The sequence below is a fragment of the Loxodonta africana genome, chromosome 4 (genome assembly GCF_030014295.1).
Source record: "Loxodonta africana isolate mLoxAfr1 chromosome 4, mLoxAfr1.hap2, whole genome shotgun sequence".
Taxonomy (NCBI): domain Eukaryota; kingdom Metazoa; phylum Chordata; class Mammalia; order Proboscidea; family Elephantidae; genus Loxodonta; species Loxodonta africana.
Window position 1 is genome coordinate 114,395,068 of NC_087345.1, and position 20,082 is coordinate 114,415,149.

General features: G+C 38.3%; 1 protein-coding gene across 8 annotated transcripts in view; it reads left to right on the forward strand.

Annotated features, from left to right (window-relative positions):
• Positions 1-20,082, forward strand: part of SOX5 (SRY-box transcription factor 5) — a 1,149,712-nt gene that overhangs the window by 313,345 nt on the left and 816,285 nt on the right. The window lies entirely within an intron of this gene.

Here is a 20,082-nt window from a genome sequence, read left to right on the forward strand (position 1 = left end):
GTATATATATATATATGTGTGTGTGTGTGTATGTATATATATTTGTATATCCACCATGATACCTGTAACGTGTGTTCATGATTATCATATGCTATATTCACTGACAGTGATGCTTTAAATGAATAATCCAGATACTTAAGGCAAAGCCAGGCATTTTGGGCAAATTTTAAGACAGTTGTCATAGCATTTCAGTACAAAGAAATCTCTTCAAGTGTCATAGTTTTTTCAATAACTGATATTGGCATTAGAGTATAAGGATCAATGGTGACTTCATGTATTCAGCTGAAGCCAAGCTAGGAAGCACAGCTCCAGACTTCTTGTTCCCGGGTGTTCCATATGGCAGAATGGTGATGGCAACTGCTGGCCCATAGCAGGGTGCATGGAAGCAACACCAGGGTAGCACTGAGAGTCCAGCCTAGAATTCCTGTTTCTCTTAGGATTTTGTAACGGAGTTGGTGGAGGGGGAATGTTTTTGATATAAAACTCTCCAAGGAACGTTTGAAAGACATAGGTTAACATTCTAGATAGATGCAGATTAAATTTCAACTAAGGCACACATATATAAAATATGCACAGAGACAAGATGGTATAACAGGAAGAACTAAAAAACGAGTGTCTGATTCCCCCAGCTGTAAATGCTAAAGCTGGGTTCTCACAACTTGTGGTGAGGTATAGACTGTCAGTTACTCAGGGATTTGGGGCTATAGGAATAGGCAGTATACTACTTTTAAGACACAAAGTAAGAAAGTTGAAGAAAGATTATAGTTTTGGAAGAACTATTACTGGATGGCTTCCTGGAAGAAAAAAGTTGTGGGGAGAAATTAACAGAAGGAATAAAAAGTCTCTTGGTTCACAGACCGAAAGCCATAATGTTATAGAATCTTTACAGTAATTTCAGTGGTCCGTTTTACTGCTTAGGGGACACATTGCTTAGTGAATATTGGTTTTGTTGCAAGGATAATGTCCTATTTGAGTCCAAAATAGCTCACACATCTCTCTTGTGTTTAGTAATAAATTGCCACTAACCATCAGGTAAAAGTTCATTTTGCAAGATTCCAGATGGTGCATTTAACACCATTTTGTAAGGCTTCCTGTAACTAGCTAACGCATATAATTAATGCAGATATATCTGAATTCCAGTATTCTTATATGTAGGGTCTCCCTTCCATGTTTCCTCAGGTTTTTCCCTTTCTGGCATCTTATTCTACATTTCTGAACCCAGAAGTTACCACTGGCAGGATTTCAGTCACAGAATTCTGTCACTGTTTAAAGATACAGCACCGTAGCTTTTGAAAAAGATTTTAAAACTAAGTTTTGCATTGTTGACGGTAGCAATATTTCACCTTGTGCTCCGGTATTCCCTAAATTACAGCACTGTTCCTTTCTTATTGAAGTTCGTAAGGAAACTTCTATTTGTTCCTTCAGTAGAGCGCATCTGGAATTTTATTTACCTTTGAAATTGCCTGGGAAAATGAAGGGTTGTGATGCTGTCTTTAGATAGCAAGTTAAATATTTCATAAAGAGCAGGATAAAAGGGCATAAAATCAAGAGTAGGGAAAGCTGATAGGCATCAAATTAGAGATGATATATATATAAATTTTTGGGGGGTTCACAAAAAAAAAAAAACCTTTGATGCAGAACTTTGGGAACATGTAGTTGACATAAAACCAATGCCTGGTACCGTTGAGTTGATTCCAACTCATAGCGACCCTATAGGACAGTAGAACTGCCCCATATAGTTTCCAAGGAGCACCTGGTGGATTCGAACTGCTGACCCTTTGGTTAGCAGCTATAGTGCTTAACCACTACACCACCAGGGTTTCCAATAGTAGGGAATAATGATATTCACTAGGGATAAATTTGTTTCCTTTTATCTGAAATTAATTTATTAAATGAATTCATATCCATGAGCCAGTTGCAAAGCCATATCAGGAAAATGAAAAGTGCTGCTGCATAAACTGTCTAGTATTTATTTATTTTGAACTTATATGGCCTCTTTTCTCTAGAGATTTGAAGATACGATGCAGAAAATTTTAAAGCTTTTAAACAATAGATAGTAAGTTCTAAAATATGAAGCCCTGCCTGGATAGGTTATGATCTCTCAGACTTTTTAATGTACCCAGATATGAACACTTCCAGTTAAAAACAAAAATTACTTAGAATAGGTGCTGCTTACCTGGCTGGGTACCAAGAATGAGAAACACTTTGTATACAACTTTGTTCTTTCACACTTAGGTTTATTTATTTTTTTTCCTGCTTATTAGAACATTTGAAGTTAGGGATTTAACTTCAAATATGAAGCATGTTGTAGATTACTAAATATTCTTTCATATCATAGGGGAATTGAGAGTCAAAGCTACTCAGGCTCGTCATTGCAATGTGATTTTCTCCAGGAACAGTGATGAGAGAATATTGGAGACAGTACAAGAGTATAAAGACTCACCCAGAAACACTAAAATTTAACACTGTAGTCCTTTGTCTAAAGTAATAAAATCTCTGAAAGCAACTCTTTCACCCTGCAAAATAGAGAAAAGACAACTCAATAATCTATATCAAACCAAAACCCAGTGCCGTCGAGTTGATTCCGACTCATAGCAACCCTATAGGACAGAGTAGAACTGGCCCATAGAGTTTCCAAGGAGCGCCTGGTGGATTTGAACTGCCGACCCTTTGGTTAGCAGCTGTAACATGTAACCACTATGCCACCAGGACTTCTCAATAATCTATAGCTATGGATCATCCTTAAATTTTGATAGCTGTTGCGTGCACACACATACAGACCCTCATACGTGTAAACTTGCATTGTGAAATGACAGCTTGCTTTTTCATCTTTTTCTAATACTATTCAAATACATTATAGTATCCTGAATATTGAAAAGTAAGAACTTATGTAATTAACTTCCCAGCCTGAAAGCTGGACAATGAAAAGGGAACCCAAAGAATTGATATGTTTGAATAATGGTGTTAGCAAAGAATATTGAATATACCATGGACTGCCAAAGAATAAACAAATCTGCCTTGGAGAAAGTACAGCCAGAGTGCTCCTTAGAAGTGAGGACGGTGAGACTTCATCTCATGTACTTTGGACATGTTATCAGGAGGGATCAGTCCCTAGAGGAAGACTTCATGCTTGTTAAAGTAGAGGGTCAGCAAAAAAGAGGAAGACCCTCAACAAGATGGATTGACACAGTGGCTACAACAACGGGCTCAAACATACCTACTATTGTGAGGATGGTTCAGGAGTAGGCAACATTTCATTCTGTTATACATAATGTCAGTATGAGTTGGACCCTGTTTGGTGGCACCTAACACCAACAACCCCCATCCACTTCAGCATTAAAATAATTAAACTTTAAAAAAATATATTTACAATAAAAAATCTTATTTTTTCTTCTAGTTAGTTCTTTTCGGTGTTAATGGGTTAAGAGTAAGAACTCTGGAGTCAGAAATAAATGGTAGTTTTGTACCTTTTTACCTGTGTGACCATGAGTAAATATGTGAATTAAAGTATCTCCATAGTATCATTCTGAGATATAAATTTTGAAACTAAAAGTAAAATGCTAGAGATAATGTGTGCCATGTAGTAACTGCTCTGCTAGTACTGTTACTGCTATTTAGTACTACTACAGATTACTTGGAGGAGCACTGGTGGCACAATGGTTAAGTGCTCGCCTGCTAACCAAAAGGTTGGTGGTTCAAACTCATCCAGGCTCTGGAGGAGAAAGACCTGGCAATCTGCTCCTATAAAGGTTATAAAGGTTACAACCTAGAAAATCCTATGGTGGCAGTTCTACTCTATCACATGGGTCCACAATGAGTTGAAATTGACTTGAGGGCACCTCACAACTTTTTTTTTTTTTTTTTTAACAACAGTAACGATACTTGAATATAACTTTTCTATTTATGTAGCTAATATCTGACTATGTTGCTTCCATGGAAATAAAATATCTTGGAACTATTCTTAAATATTAGGAATAATATAAATTTTAATAGACTTGGAATTGGAACAAGAATTTGGTAATGTTCTGCAAATTCTTTTAAAATTGAGTTTTAACTTAAAATTACCACACTTTGGAGGTGAGAATGTACTGTAATATTTGAGGAAGGACAAGTTGTCATTTTGGAGAAAAAAAAAAATTTATTTTGGGAGTCTGGGTTAATGGCTTCTCAATAATAGTTAACATGCATGTGTTTTCAACTTCTGTCATCCAGTATTCATACGGAAGTGCTGATTTGAAGGTAAAAGGAAGTAGAATAGGGTGAAGACAGCGATGTGGTGCTGGCTGAGGAGTACTTCTTTGGTGCTCTCAGAATCAACACTGTTACTTTCGCCAAGCAGACAGTGCCGGTTACGAAGCCAGCAGGCGCTACAGTGCGCACTTGTGCAGTCGTTTTTCTTAGGAAAATGCCCCCAGGACTCACGCACAGTCCAGACCCACAGACATGTATTCTACAGTGCAGTAGTTCCTGAAGTTTTTGCCCTGACCTGAAGCATTGGGATATACGGTGAGAATACAAAAGACAGTCTTAAAAGGAATCACACCTTCTTAGCTTATCGAGTCATTTGCCTGCTTTGGAAGATCTGTTCATTATTTTTATGCAATACTGTAGCTTTAGCAATATTGAAGGGTGAGTGTGGGGATTTTGCCTATTTTGGTTAATTGATTTAGTCTGTGGGTCACTTGTAGTAGTTAATGAAATACTATTTCCAGATACACACACTGAAGCATTGGGCTCCTTTTTAGCTTGTGTTATGTGGGGAAGGAAACCCTGATGGCGTAGTGGTTAAGTGCTGCGGCTACTAACCAAAGGGTCGGTAGTTCGAACCCGCCAGGCCCTCCTTGGAAACTATGGGGCAGTTCTACTCTGTCCCATAGGGTCGCTATGAGTCGGAATCCACTCGACAGCACTGGGTTCGTTTTTTTTTTTTGGTTATGTGGGGAAAGGAAAGAACAGCTTGTTTTATTGGAAAAAAGAAAAAAGGCTTTTGAGAACGGGAAAGCTGTAGAATACGAAGGTCAGCACTGATTCTTTTGAACGGACAGAACTAGTGATTTAAAAACCTTAAGTATTCTCCTCTGTAATACACATCACATTAGATAAGCCTCCTGGGTAATGAGTATCAGTCACTTTCAAAATTTTGACCAAATTACAGGTTGGATCTACAATTTTAATTACAAGGAAGAAACTTGAGCAGATGAATAAGAAAGAGCCTAAACTGTATTTTAGTTTCTTCTAAATTAAACTGTAAGCCCCCTTTATGTCTGTGACTGTTAAAGATAAAACGTAATTAATTCAATTAATTGTCTGGTAGTTGTGGTGGTAAATAGATTAAGAATTAAGGGCTCTACCATGTTAGTATGTGTGTGTGTGTGTCCCTGTGTCTGTCCATTTAGGTCTATGTGGGGTTTATGGATATCCAGGTGGCACAAATTTTGCTATGTAAGAAATAAAAAGGCTTCACGTTTTTCAAACTACTCTTTCTTAAGATCAAAATATCTAATAATTTAGGATTTACTGTCTAGATAACTGTGAAGTGATAATGCCTTAGTTAGGAACAGAAATCTAGAGAACATTTTGCTTATATAGGAGAGTGATTCCATGTCGCATTTACTGCCATGTCATTTTATGTGGGTGCTACTATCCTCACAAAGTTGAAATATCAAAAATCATGATCATGAGAACCCCATAGCTGTTGCTTATTCAATCTTCAAAAGCTATTGTTCTTACTTATTCATGAGTTTGGCATTATAGTCAAATATTGAGGCCATGTTGAAAACTGACAGCACTGTGTCAAAGGCGAGAAGGGAGGAAGAAGCATGAAAAGCCCTGGATCCAGGACCTGATTGCCATAAACCATGACTAGGTCTATTCAGAGTTCTCAAGTCTCGACCAAGGCATACAGCTTTAGAGAGGCACACTGGAAAAGGAGCGTAAAAGCGTCAGTGTAAAATCATCTTTATGCCTGTGCCTCTCCTAATTTATCAAGGAGGAAATCTCACAATGATTTGGTAACAGAGTAACTTTTCCTGGGAAGGAATTTTGCAGTGTTCCTTCTGACAACTTCCTGAGAAAAGATACGTAGGCAGGTGAATTTTCATGGTTATATCTTAAAGAAATAATCCAGTTTCTAAAAAGATATTCGTACTTATTTAGAAGCTAAATACCTTATGCTGGAGTCCCAGACCAACCTTTGGTGTTCTACTGCAAGATAATATGTTTAAGGAGATATTATTTCCAGATTTAATTTTCTTTTTTTCTCGAGTGGCTCAGATTCCAAGGATGAGGCGTAATCCAAAACAATACGCTGGGTAAAAGGTTTTTTATTTAATGTTCATTAATAAAATCAGTTGGCTTGAAAACCACCCACAGGTCCTGATTCACAGTCTAAAGGCACCAAATGAAAAGTAGCGTGTAAAAGTAGTGTTAGTTTCACTGACGCAAAATCCTTTAGTTAGCACAAATGATGCTGAGCATTTGTCCTTGAGATTTCGTCTATCTACACTGTGCATGCAGTTTTACATTTCAGAATTGAAGTGTGTTTTGGGGTGTCTGAAATAGCCAGAACACCCATCATTCCTCCACGTAATTTTCTGTGTGGCAACACGATTTCGAATAAATACCAAGTGTGCTTAAACAAAAGGGCATTGAAGGAAAGATGCTAAAGTCCTCTGGCAATAAAGTGATTGTAATTAATAAGGAAAAAGTGTGCTCCAATAAAAGAAACTAAATAGCACTGCGTGTGCTGCATATGTCACATACACAATATGTGTGATGTGTATGTTTCTGTGTGTGTGTGTGTGTGTTGCCTTCTCTTTCTTACTGTCCCTCTAGCCCTGTCTTTCTTTGGTCTGTCTCTCTGTATGTTTGTGTATATACCTATCCCTACCATATACATGTGTGTGTGTGCGTACACACATATATTTAAGTTCTCTTATAGATGTCTTGTACATTGTAAATAAATATATCTGTGCTAAACCTTTGGAAGAGATTTATTGTTACGAGGATAAAATACTGCAAACTTGGGAAAGCTTGGCTGTTTCTTATACTGCGTTGTGTCAGTGGAGTTTCCCATTTTGCCTTTCACGTATACTAACACCTGATGTGTCTTCTCCAGTTTGGAGGAAAGATCCCAGAAAACACAGTGATAGGCCAGTTGCAGGACCAGCACGAATGTTTCCTTCGGTTTTCATAGACTGGATTCTCCTACCTTTACCACTGCTGGCTTCAGCTCCTATCAGGTCAGAGGTACTTTCTGAGAGCAGGAAATGTCACTTTCTTTTCCGGGGAACATGGTTGCCTTCAGTAAGCCGCAGCCACAGAGACAATCGAACCTATCCAAAGATAAGGGTTAAAGTGTGCTGTCCTTTCCTTCTTACTTTGTTAAAGACATCAATAGTGTGGAACTGTTCAAAACTGTTGGGTACTGAGTATCTTGACAAATCCATTTTATGTGCCACGTATGAGATACAGAAAAGTGTGAGAAGAACGCTGGTTCTTAGAACGTGCACACTGGCTTGGAGGTGTGTTCACATTTGCTTATGAAATCGTCCCCTCTGGGCAGAAGAAGTGGAAATGAGAAACTAAAGGGCTTCCTTCAAGTATTTCCATGTTTAACAGTGTATCGCACTTGAATCAGGTAGAAAGGGAGGAAATATAGAAATCAGTTCCCCCCCTCCCCCGCCCCGTGCTATTTCCTCGAGATGCTGTTTTGAGTATTTAGGAAGAAAACCCCCTGAGTTCCTGATGAGGCAGCTGTAAACAGGGGAGGTGACAGACGTAATGAGAGTCTCAGGGCCTGTCCTAGAAGAGGTCCCAGCACTGGTTGTGTGAGCATTCTTTACATGAAGGCGAACAGATGGATACATTTGATCAAATTCTGTTGGGTCCCTACATCAGAATTCTCTTTAGCATTTTGAATCCGAAGTTACAAATGCATGTGTTTCTGAAGCTTTTACCGGAGTAACTTCTGAAATCTTACTTTTGCAGGACTTAAGGTTGTCAGAATAATGTTAAAAATGGCACTTTACATTTAATGTAGCCGTTTCCTTGATTGTGGTGTCACAGTGATTTATTTCACTAGACTCACTGTAGGACAATCAAAAGGGACAAACTAGATTTGATAGCTCATGCCATTTTGGGAGGTGAAATGTTAAAGAACTTACACAAATAGGCCAATTCTAGGGTGGTTCTTTTTTAGCTGCCATGAGGTCAGCCCCCAACTCATGGTGACCCCATGCAAAATGGAACAAAAACGCTACCAATTAGTTGCGGATCTGACCGATGTGATCCATAGGGTTTTCACTGGCTAATTTTTAGAGGGAAACCCTGGTGGCATAGTGGTTAAGTGCTACGGCTGCTAACCAAAGGGTTGGCAGTTCGAATCCGCCAGGTGCTCTTTGGAAACTCTACAGGGCAGTTCTACTCTGCCCTGTAGGTTTGCTATGAGTTGGAATCGACTCGACGGCACTGGGTTTTAATTTTTAGAAGTAGATTGCCAGGACTTTCTCCCTAGTCTGTCTTAGTCTGGAAGCTCCGCTGAAACACATTCAGCATCGTAACATCACACAGCCCTCCACTGACAGATGGCTAATGGCTGTGCAATGAGGTACATTGGCTGGGAATTGAACTTGGGTCTCTACAAGGAAGGCGAGGATTCTACCACTGAACCACCAAAGCCCCCATTCCAATGGTAAGGTACTAAGTTGTTGCTGAGTTGACTCTTGACTCATAGTGACCCCATGTGTGCAGAGTGGAACTGCACTCCATAGGCTTTTCAAGTTTGTGACCTTTCAGAAGCCTTTCTTCTGAGGCACCTCTGGGTGGGTTCAAACCACCAACCTTTCAATTAGTAGTTGAGTGCTTAACTTTTTGCACCACTCAGGGACTCCAATGGTAAGATAGAAAAATATAATTTTTAGAAACTGGGCTCAATATGCTGTGTCAGCAGGGTAGTATTGCTCCAATTGGCTTTAAAAAAATTAGAATGAAAGAAGAATAGCAGTAAAGATTCACGGCATGCCAATGTTGATGTGGATATACAAAGGCTCACTTTTCAGAAAGTTAATGTAATCTCTAAGTTACATAAACCATAAAGTTTTTTCCCCCAGTTTTTTCAATGGTATTTTATCATTTTTTTTGTCAAAAGTGTACGCAACAAATTGGGTTCCCATTTGACAGTTTCTATTGTTTAGTAACGTTAGTTATGTTTTTCATAATGTGTCAGCATTCTCCCTAATTGTGTTCTGATTGTTCTGTTTCCAGTACTGTAGCTCCCCTGCCTCCTTATTTTCTCATTTTTGCTTTAGAGTAATTGCTGATCTCTGGGTCTCATAGGTGGTTTTTTAATGGAGTACTGTACTTGTGGGTAAAATCCTTTTTTTGTGCGTCAGTCTGTATTTCACTAAAAAGTAACCTCAGAGTATTTTTGGTTCCAGGTTTATAAAGAGTACCTCAGGTTGATAGTCTCAGGGACCCTTCTTGTCTCAACTGGTCCAGTAAGTCTGGATATTTTTAAGAATTTGAGTTCTGTTCCATATTTTCTTCCATTCTATTAGGGTCCATCTGTTGTGACCCTGATCAGAATGGTCAGTAGCGGTAGCCAGGCACCATCTAGTTCTTCTGGTCTCAGAGTTGATGAGGCCGGGGTTTGTTTAGGTTATTAGTTCGGTAGACAGATTTCTCTTTTCCCCTTATTTTTTTTCTTCATAATTGTTTTAGTTTCCTTTTTTTGTAGCTTAGCAATCCTTGATGTGTTAGTAACATTCTTCCATCTCTGACTGTGTGTTCAGAAGTAATTGTACCTTATGCCGAAGGTTCACTTTGTTGATATTGCTGTATGCATGTGAATTTTAAAAGAATTGTTATATTTACAGATGCTAGTAAGCTTTTTAACCAGTTTAACTGATGGTCAATGGAATCATCAGATTTTAAGGTCATAAAAATTTTTAAAAGTTTTGATGAGGATCAGAGGCAGGTTTACCTTAAAGCAATTTACCTTGAAGCAAATGAAGCTTAAACCTATTCAGTGGCCCTGATTAGATCTCTAGCAATGTGATCACACGGCGTGTGATTTTGTTAAATTTATAAAATTGATCATTATTGTTGCTGTTTCTATTTCAATTTCCCTTCTTCCCTTGTGCTTATGGTATTGGAGTGATGTGGGCGTCTTGGGGATCATGCAAAGGAAAGTTGATGTGGGAATATACTTAGTTTAGGTTGAGTGGCATGTATCTGCAGCATCCACAGTCAGCTGTATCTGTAGTTATTAATACCTCTCCCTGGATGGGAACTGCTCCTAAGAATAACCCTACTGCTGACTTACCGGACAAAGTAACCAAGCTTCAGGGCTATACATCATGCCATGCTATGAACATGTCCTATGGTACCCGACACTGGAAGTCTGTAGTTAGTAGAAGAGAAACTGGAATTGAAATGTATGAAGTCAGAAGCTAGTCTGTGCAGAAGTCTTCCAGATCTTACAACTCATAACAAACTTGATAGAGGTTTCCCCAAATTTGACAGTCTTAAGATTTTATGGTCTTATCAAAAAGAAGTTGTAGAGATGAAAAAAAAAAAAAAAAAAAAAACTTCTCTAAACTATCAATAACAACAACAGAAAAAAAAAAAATCAACCATGACACAGGAAATATTATCTATTTTCTCTATAAAAGTCTCTTTAGGAAATTCTCTCTGTAAAATTTTATTCTGTTCATAAAATTCCTTCTGTGAAACTGTTGTCCATATGGAGAGGTCATAATTTTATATTGCTTTAAAGAAGGCATCCCAAATCACGTAAGTTTCAGGCCCTGCACAACTTGTAGTTTCCCCTAATGAGGACACATTTTGCAGCAGCTGGATAAATGCTACATACTTAAGGATCCTTATATTGGTTTAACACTGTGACGAATAAACCATATCTTCAGATACTTTTTAAATATTGAAAACATTTATGGTATGACTGGGGATTTGTTTGAATCAATAGAGTATCCTGTATGATCTGAGTATTTAAGAAAAAAAATTCCCAGTCATAATTTTATGTATGCAACTTTAGATGGTTTCTCAATTAATTAAACCTCCATTGTTATTTTCCCTTTTAGTCAAATTCTGTTGAATGATACCCAATTTTCTTTACTTGTACAATAATCTCTCAATTTGATGAGATTAAATGGTATTGATAATTTTTGGATTGTCACTGATTTGGGGTGTCCTGTCCCCATTGCTCACTTTTGGTCCGGGTAAGAAGCAGAAACAACTGTGTTTAAAGTACAAGAAGCTATAAGCACATTTTCTTTTCCTTGTTTTCAATTTTTACTTTCACCTGTTACTTGGATTTCTCTAATTGCCAGTCTGTCATGGTGCCATGCTCAGAGAAAGCACTCCACAATTGTTGGATGGATTATAATAGTTATTTTCTTTGTGTGTTATTGCTACCTCCACCTCCACTAGACCATGAGCAGCTTCAAGACAGGGACCAGAATGTATTCACCTCCTTTTTTTTTTTTTTTTTCTTTTCAGCAACTACTGTAGTGCCTTTCATAGAGGTGGCACTAAATGTATGTTTTTGTTGTTGTTTTACCATCCTAAGAAAATCAGACTCTGGCCAACCTGCAATGTTGTGATATTTGTGTTCCTCTTTTAGTAAATATGCTCCTGGTGCCTCAATTCCCAATTCTTAGTATTGTCTACCAAACCGTACTGAACATTTGTTAGAATCTTTTGGGTTTTTTGGGATATGAATGTACCATATTCATAACTTAGAAAGCATTGCAACTAGACTAAAATCATTTTACCAGGCATGATTTTCTGGAATTTCTTCTGTTTTTCTGTTCCTATATGCACACTTAATGTGAATAAGATGAACATTAGCAGATTTATCTACATCTCTTCATTTCTATTCTACAGCAATAGCTCCTTAGAGTAATATCTGAAGTTATAGTAATTTTCTTCATATCAGATAGTTTCTAACTATGTTAATGGAAGTTAGACTTGTTGCAGAGACATCCGTGAGAACTACCTATGCAGTAACATTTAAACAATTTATTTGATCTCTCTTTAGCTTACCTGCTCATGCCTTTGGAACATTGATGTTGACCTCTTTGGAACTTGTGTCTATAATCATGATAAGTCCTTCAGTAAAATGTAACAGAAAATGACATTTAAATGTCCAAGCGGTTTATTAACCCTTCGGGTACTTTGTGATGTGCCGTGACCATCTTAGCAAAGAGGTGGTGTTATGACACTGTATTCACATATTATTTCCAATGCATAATGATTTTCTATTTTAGAAAACTAATGAAGGGGAATAATAGCAGTATAAACACTAAGTAATACTAAGAGTTGCTTATCCCCTGATACAAAGTGAGGCATAACCCTTAAACTTTTTATGACCATTTGTATACACAGTTGCCCACCCACTTTTTCTACCTCTCAGGTTCATTGGGAAGCTCCTTTCCCATTGGTAGTGCATGCTGCTGCAAGGCAGGGGCCTTTATGACTACTTAAACTGAAAAAACAGGTGTGTCTTGCAGATTACTGTTGCTGCGGGGTGTTGTATAAGGTGTATACAATTTTGGTAGGAGAAAGAGAAATTTTGAAAATTTTTCTTTGGGTCACCATATGTCCCTCTAGACTCTGGGGTGTGTCTGGGGTAGAATTAATGGGACAACACCTATCCCTCGGGACTGGGAGGGTAGGATTGTTGGAGGGAGCAAAAAAAAATCCATAGTACCTACCAAAAATTCAACAACACTGAATGATTCAGCATACCCTATTAATGAGAACATGTTAGGAACAAGAAGTTCAAAGAAGGAAATAATTGGGTCTTGAGGGCAGCAAGGAGGATGGTAAAGTTATCCATCATCAAACTACAAATGTGTTTTTAGAAGCTGCTGTGTAACTTTGGCCTCGTGTCTGGGTTTTCATTTCCTTATGTGGAAAATCAGGAAATACACGACCTCTTACTCCTAATCTGCCTTTAAGATTCACCTCAGTTATCCTTCTCTCTGGAAGGTGTTGCTGACTCCCTCGGGAGACTGGAACCCTTCCCTTACTCTAATGAATTCCTGTGCACACTTACTTCATCAAAGCCTTTCAGCATTCTGTTGGAGCTATTTATTAACCTGTCTCCATCTTTAGATAATGAGCCCCACAGTAGCAGTGACTATGCCTTTTTATGCCACAGTGTAGCTCAGAGTGGGAAGCAGAAAAGAAAAGTGGTTAAGGGTACAATGTCAGTTCAGACCCCATCTCCGAACCTAGATCTTGGCTCCATCTTTTACCAGTTGCTAAATCTTTGCCAAGTTGTGCATTCACCTAGGTCTTTTTTCCTCATCTGTGTAATGAGGATAGTAATGCTTATCTCATAAGTGTTAATGTGAGAATAAACTTCAATAATATTTTTAAGTTTTTAATAAAGCGTCTACCATATAGGAAGTACTCTACCTATTACTATTGCTACCTCTATTGTCAGTCAAATAATTTTTGTTGAAATAAATTTTAAGATTTTATGATTTTTAAGGCACTTTTCTGTTCTTCAGTCCATATTATCTATTACTTAAAAATACAGAATAGACACTTTCAGCCTTCTGACTTGGGTATATAGATCCCATAGATAGAAATGACTGTCCATTGAAAATAGTATGCTAATTTTGTCTACGTGCATTGTTAAAAACTTTGAAGGGTCTGAGGTTTTATTCTATTTGAAAACTAATATGTTAGCCTTCTATGGAGGTTGGCAGAAGATACTAGAGTCCTGGATCAGAGACAAAACACAGTTTATTATTCACAAAAATAGCAGTAGCCTGAATATTAGCATTTTTGCCAGTTCTCGGGGCCCTGCTTCCCACAGGGAGATACAAAGAGGGCATGATGTTGCCTACATTTCAGGGAGAAAACCAGCGTTTAGAGAACCCAAATCTTTTATAATGGGCAGCAAACATGCTTGACCTTTGCTACTGAGGAAGACAGTATTATATCAGACAGTAAATGAACCTGTCTTTTTCCCTGGAGTGAGACACTATGTCTTCCAAAGCTGTACACTACACAAACAGCCTTAAAAATGTAGTCTCAAAAAAAGGCAATTAATTGGTGTCTCTCCTTAGAAGACATGTGGAAACATAAGAGACCCATGAAGAATGGTCTCATATAAATTTGTAATTATATACAGATAATTTGGAGCTTTAATCAGGCCTTTAAAAGGGATATGTGAGCTAGAAAGTATAAGTCTCTAAATTCTTAAGTCGTTAATCAGGTACTTTCACGCTTGAGGACAGCAAAAGGTAAAGACTAAGCTAAGCAAGGAGTCTTGGTGGCTCAGTGGTTAAGTGCTCAGCTGCTAACTGAAAGGACTGCAATTCGGAACCCACCAGGGACTCCCTGGGAGAAAAGACCTGGCAATCTGCTTCCATAAAGATTACAACCTAGGAAGCCCTATGGGACAGTTCTACTCTGTCCTTGTAAGGTCACTATGAGTCAGAATAAACTCAACGGCAGAAAACAAGAAGCAAGATACCAACCACAAGACACCACAAGGTATCTTTATGATTGAAGCAACTTGCTATCCCCAGACCCAAGGGTTTTATTTGGTTCTTTTTAGGCTGGAACTAAGTCAAGAGATGGTATTCTGAGCCCTGTCTGTAGTAAATACAGTTGAGAGTCCTGACTTAAGTGAAGAATTCAAATGCTGTGAGGGGAATGAGTAGCAGTTTTCTCTGAGAAAAGACTATAATGTTTGAAGTAATTTAGTACCTAGAAAGGTAGATAGCCACATTCACTTTTATAATTGGAGTTGCATTGTTGTTAGTTTTTTGATGCATGCTATACATTATGGAAAATCAAAGATTACTCCTTTTTTTATAATTTTCCATTTAATATTAGTGAAATGTATGACTCTGACTTTTCCTATTTGCATTGCCTTTTTCTTAACATTCTTGTAAGCAATGTGTTATGAATACCATGGTGAATTATTTTATGATCCTTTTATCTCAGTAATGGTGACCTCTGTCACTGGAACCACTGTTCAATGTATTGTCAAACAGCAAAGATTAAGGCATAGGGGACTTTGTGGAATAAATGACTACCCCAGGAACTGATAGCCTTATGTCAAACCAGTCATTAGTACCCAGGAAATGTTACACCCTGAACGCATTATTGTGATTATATAACAAAAATAAGCGACAAAAACAGATGGCTTAAATAAAAATACTGCTTATTCAGGGTTTCTCGACCTCAGCACTATTGACATTTTAGACTGGATAATTCCGTGTTGTGGGTGGCTGTGCTATATGCATTGCTTTAAGGATAGTTCACAAGACTTTGTGGTTTTTTTTGAGAGCTATCATTAATATAGGCAAAGAATGAGATGTGGCAGTGGAAAAAAAAAGCAGAAAAAATACAGTTTATAATTGTAGAGTGTCAAATCACAGTTAGGTAAAACCAGCGCCCTGTAGGATGTTTGGAAACCCTGTTGGTGTAGCGGTTAAGAGCTGCATCTGCTAACCAAAAGGTTGGCAGTTCGAATCCACCAGGTGCTCCTTGGAAACCCTATGGGGCAGTTCTTCTCTGTCCTATAGGGTTGTCATGAGTTGGAATCCCTCAGCGACAATGGGTATAGCATTGTCTAGATGCCAGTAGCATGCCCCCCAGTTGTGGCCATCAGAAGTGTCCCCAGGTATTATCAGATGTTCCCCAGATGCCAAAATCACCACCAACTGAGAACCACTGTGCTAATCGCAGTTTTAAAAATGGAACCAATATTCTGTCAAAGAATGAGAAGGCAAATAGTATTACCCTGAACAACTTTCACGGTTTCAGAAATAAATTAATGCTTTCCTAGTTTAGGGGTTTGAAAATTACCTCTCTGCCAGCTTTTAAAGTGCTATGTGTGATCTGTTACTGCATACGGTAGACGGGAAAGAGGACTGGACTCGGCCTCTTACCTTTTTTTTATGCTGCTTTGTAGTTTTGTGATTTAGGGCCAACTTATAATTTCTGTGTCCTTCTTATCTGTAAGAGAGGGATTGTCCCTGTCCTACCTACCTTAAAGAATCGATATGAGAATCAAATCAGATAACTTATGTGAAAACACCTAGAAGAGTCTAAAGCACTCAGTAATTGTTAGGATGAGAAAAAGTAAAATGATTTTGTTTTAAGAATTTCTTGGAAATTTCAGAACACTCCTTGACATAACTAGAAGAACCTTGGGGCATTAAAAAGGATTTGAGAATCACTCCTTTTGAAGGTGCCCTTTAGCCCTGCTTAGCTCACTTTTCTGTGCTCTTTTTGGTTGCCATGTGCTGAGTAGCTGTGACAGAAGGCATGGTTGAAGGAGTAGTGGAAAGGTTTGGCTGACAGCAGCAAGGAAGCAGCACTCAGTGTTCAAAAGCATAAGGACTTCGTTCATGTTTCCTCAGTGTTCAAGAAGCATCTGTAAATTGAGTAGAGATTTTTTTGAAGAAAATAAATCCAAAACTGTAAATTTATTAAAGGTGGATAATTCTGTTTTAAATAATCACATATTTGGCTTATTTTATGGTGCTCTATGTCTTTTATTTAACTTTATATTTTACCCAAGTGAATATCTTTTCTTTGTCGGATGATCTAGTCTTTTTAGTAATGCAGATTGCAGTGAACTTTTCCCTCTTTTAAATATTTAGTGCTAGTGTTTTTTGTCTGAAGTGGTATGAAAATATATACTTGAATTTTGAGTATAGAATCATTTGGTTTCAGATTAGAATGGATCTTCGATGCTAGATGATTCAACATCTATTCGGCTCCGAAACCCTCCCTTTCGAGCTCTGACAGATGGTCTTCTGTCTCTGCTTGATCTATCATTCCTCAGTATGGCTTCCATACTGAGCTCTGACAATGTGCCAGTTATTTCACTAAGCACTTGGCAAGGATTTACCCACTTAAGCCTCACAATGACCTTATGAAGTATATATTTACACCATTTATGGACAAGGAAACTGAAGTATAGGTAGGCTAAGTGACTGTGTCCAAGATCACCTGGCTAGTAAGTAGTAAAGAAAAAAATAACCCCTTTCTATTCAAATCCAGAATCCTTGCTTAAACACTTAATCATTTGGTTTTGGTCCAGTCAGAGCCCAGGTGGTGCAGTGGTTAAAATCGATGGCTGCTAACCTTTGATCCACAGTTCGAATCTACCAGGCACTCCCTAGAAGCCCTGTGTGGCAGTTCTACTCTGTCCTGTAGAGTCACTCTGAGTCAAAATCAACTGGACAGCAACAGATTTGGTTTTTTGGTTTGATACAATCAGCCGGTATCATTGCTGGTAATTCCTTTTAAAAAGCTGTATTAAATAATGCACTGAAACCTACTTTCCCATCCCTTCACCACCCAAAATAGAAAAACAAAAAAACACTCAGATTTTTTTTTCATTTGGAGTTCGAGACAATATATGTAGTAAATAGTTTCTCTTCCAAGTAACAGCCCTTCAATTATCTGACTGTACTTAATGATTGGTTCCTCCTACACTCTTTAAGTTTTCTCTTTTTATGGCTGAATGTATCTTTTCCTCTTAATAGTGCCTGATTTAGCACAATCATCAGACCCATTATGTTCCTGGTCGACCTTTCCTCAGTGCTGAATATTTACAAATTCCCTGTCTATAGCTTGGAAAACAGTTCATGAACCAGTATTGGAAATATCAACTTACCATTGGGTGTTGGTTTTACCTAACTCTGATTTGGACACTCTGTATTTATTAACTGAATTCTTTTTTTCCACTGGCACATTTCATTCTTTGTTTGCATTGTGATTGTTGTTAATAAAAATTACAAAGTTTTTGTTAAGCATTCCTAAAACAGATCTTCTATGTTTGATCTTTTTTTTTACAAGACTATATTAAATGAGGTTGAAGTGTCAACTTGTGGATTTAAGTCCATCAATTCGATGTTAAAATGTTTTTGTATTTTTAAAAGTTCCCCACAGATTAGAGTTCAGATTTGGTAAGTATGTCTTTATCTAGTTATGCGTAATTATGTAAGTGTTTTGGGTAAGATAAAATCATAAATATTATTTTTATCCTTTCCCATTAATTATTAAACACATGTCTATTTCAAGGGAAATTTAATCTATATATTTGATTCATAGTACCATAATTTTTCAAAATGTAATTTTGTAAGAGCTGTCTAACATCAGTCATTTTTATAGTGTGTGTGTGTATGTGTGAGTGTTTATTCCTAACATCGGAAGGTCATGTTTGTTATGAATAAATAAGTGCGTACATATATTAAACATATCTTGTCCAAGTCCAAGAGACTTGGTTAACTAGTCTCTGCCATCTTCCATTAGAAAAATATATTTTAGATACCAGACTGAGCTGCCTTCTTAAAATAGACTGGGCAGATTTCCACGATGCCAGGCACCAGGGTGTGGTGGCTTAAAAAAAAAAAAAAAAAATTTTTTTTTAGTGGTTAAGAATTCAGGCTGCCAACCAAAAGGTCAGCAGTTTGAATCCACCAGCCACTCCTTGGAAACCCTATGGCACGGTTTTACTCTGTCCTATAAAGGGTCACTATAAGTCACAGTTGACTCGAGAGCAGTGGGTTTGGTTTTTTTTAGGCACCAGGGTAGAACTCCCAGGGGTAATATGTCTCTGTTGTGATATAAGCCAATGAATAAACAATATACAATAAGCAATTAACAAAAGGTATAGAATAGAAATAGGTTATCTTATACATCAAAACCTTATGGATATCATATATAGGGAAACATGCTTAAGGTGTGGCAAACATGACCAGCATGCTGGGCTTCTCGCTGATGAAAGGATGTTATACTTTAGGTGGCCTTGACCTCCTTCAAGGGGGCCATAGGTAAGGGATAAATGATGGCTCTGCCAAACTCGAAACCAGGCCTGTTGCCGTTGAGTTGATTCCGACTCATAGTGACCCCACAGGACAGAGTAGAACCACTCCCTAGGGTTTTCCAGGAGCAGCTGATGGATTTGAACTGCCAACCTTTTGGTTAGCAGCCGAACTCTTAACCACTGTGCCACCAGGGCTCCAGTGATTCTGCCAGTAGATGATAAAAATGTAAAATGAAGTAAACTCTCATGTGGTCGGAGTCCAAGCAGGAAGACAGAAGCCACTCTGAGTATTAATAGGGGCAGTCCCTAGGCAGTGTAAACGATTAATACACTCAGCTGCTAACTGAGAGGTTAGAGAGTCAAGTCTACCCAGAGGTGCCTTGGAAGAAACCCCTGGTGATCTTCTTTCAAAAAAAAGCAGCCGTTTAAAACCCTGTGGAGCACAGTTCTACTCTGACATACATGGGATCATCATGAATCAGAGTTCACTGGAAGCTAACTGGTTTGGTTAATATTTGAAAATTGTTACACAGATGACAAAATAGCAACTTCCAGGTCAGGAGTCACAAGAAGTTACCAGCATCCTGAGGCTGGGAAGACAAAGGGAGGAGGCAGGTTAGCAGGGCTGCTTGGTGGAAGCTGGAACCATGTGGGCACGTGTGGCAGGAGGTGGAGCCACACAAAGAAGGAGCTCCAATTAGGGTACCTGGCAAGGCAAAGAAAGGGGGGAAAAATTAAAATAGCAGAAGGGTCACAGTTGTTGAACCTTGCAGATGGGTGATGAGGGTTTATCTTACAAGTCTGTCTATTTTAAATATGTTTGTAATTATCTGTAATAAAATATTAAAAAAAAAAAAAAGATAAAACGGAACAAATGAAACAGAGACAGACATTTGTCATGTCTTTTCCGGCACCCTCCAATTTCCTCCCCATAGGTGGCCGACTCACTTGGAAGCCCACTGACAGGAGAGGCTGGGAAACGTCCCATAGAGGTCTCCCCAGGTGTGGTGCTGAGCAGATCAGGGAATGGGCAAAGAAAGAGTCTAGGGCAAAGAGGCCTTAGATACTCACCAGCAGATAACTTACCCAGAGCAAATGAGGCGGCAGGCTCCTGCAGGAAGCACAAAGCCCTGGAGCTTCCTGTTGCCCTCTATGACTTTCTGATCCCCCTTGAAGTTACTCTCTATTAAATCTAATCTTGTTGGTATAAAAGTGGGGTTGGGAACAAACAATGTGATTATTTGACCAGCCTC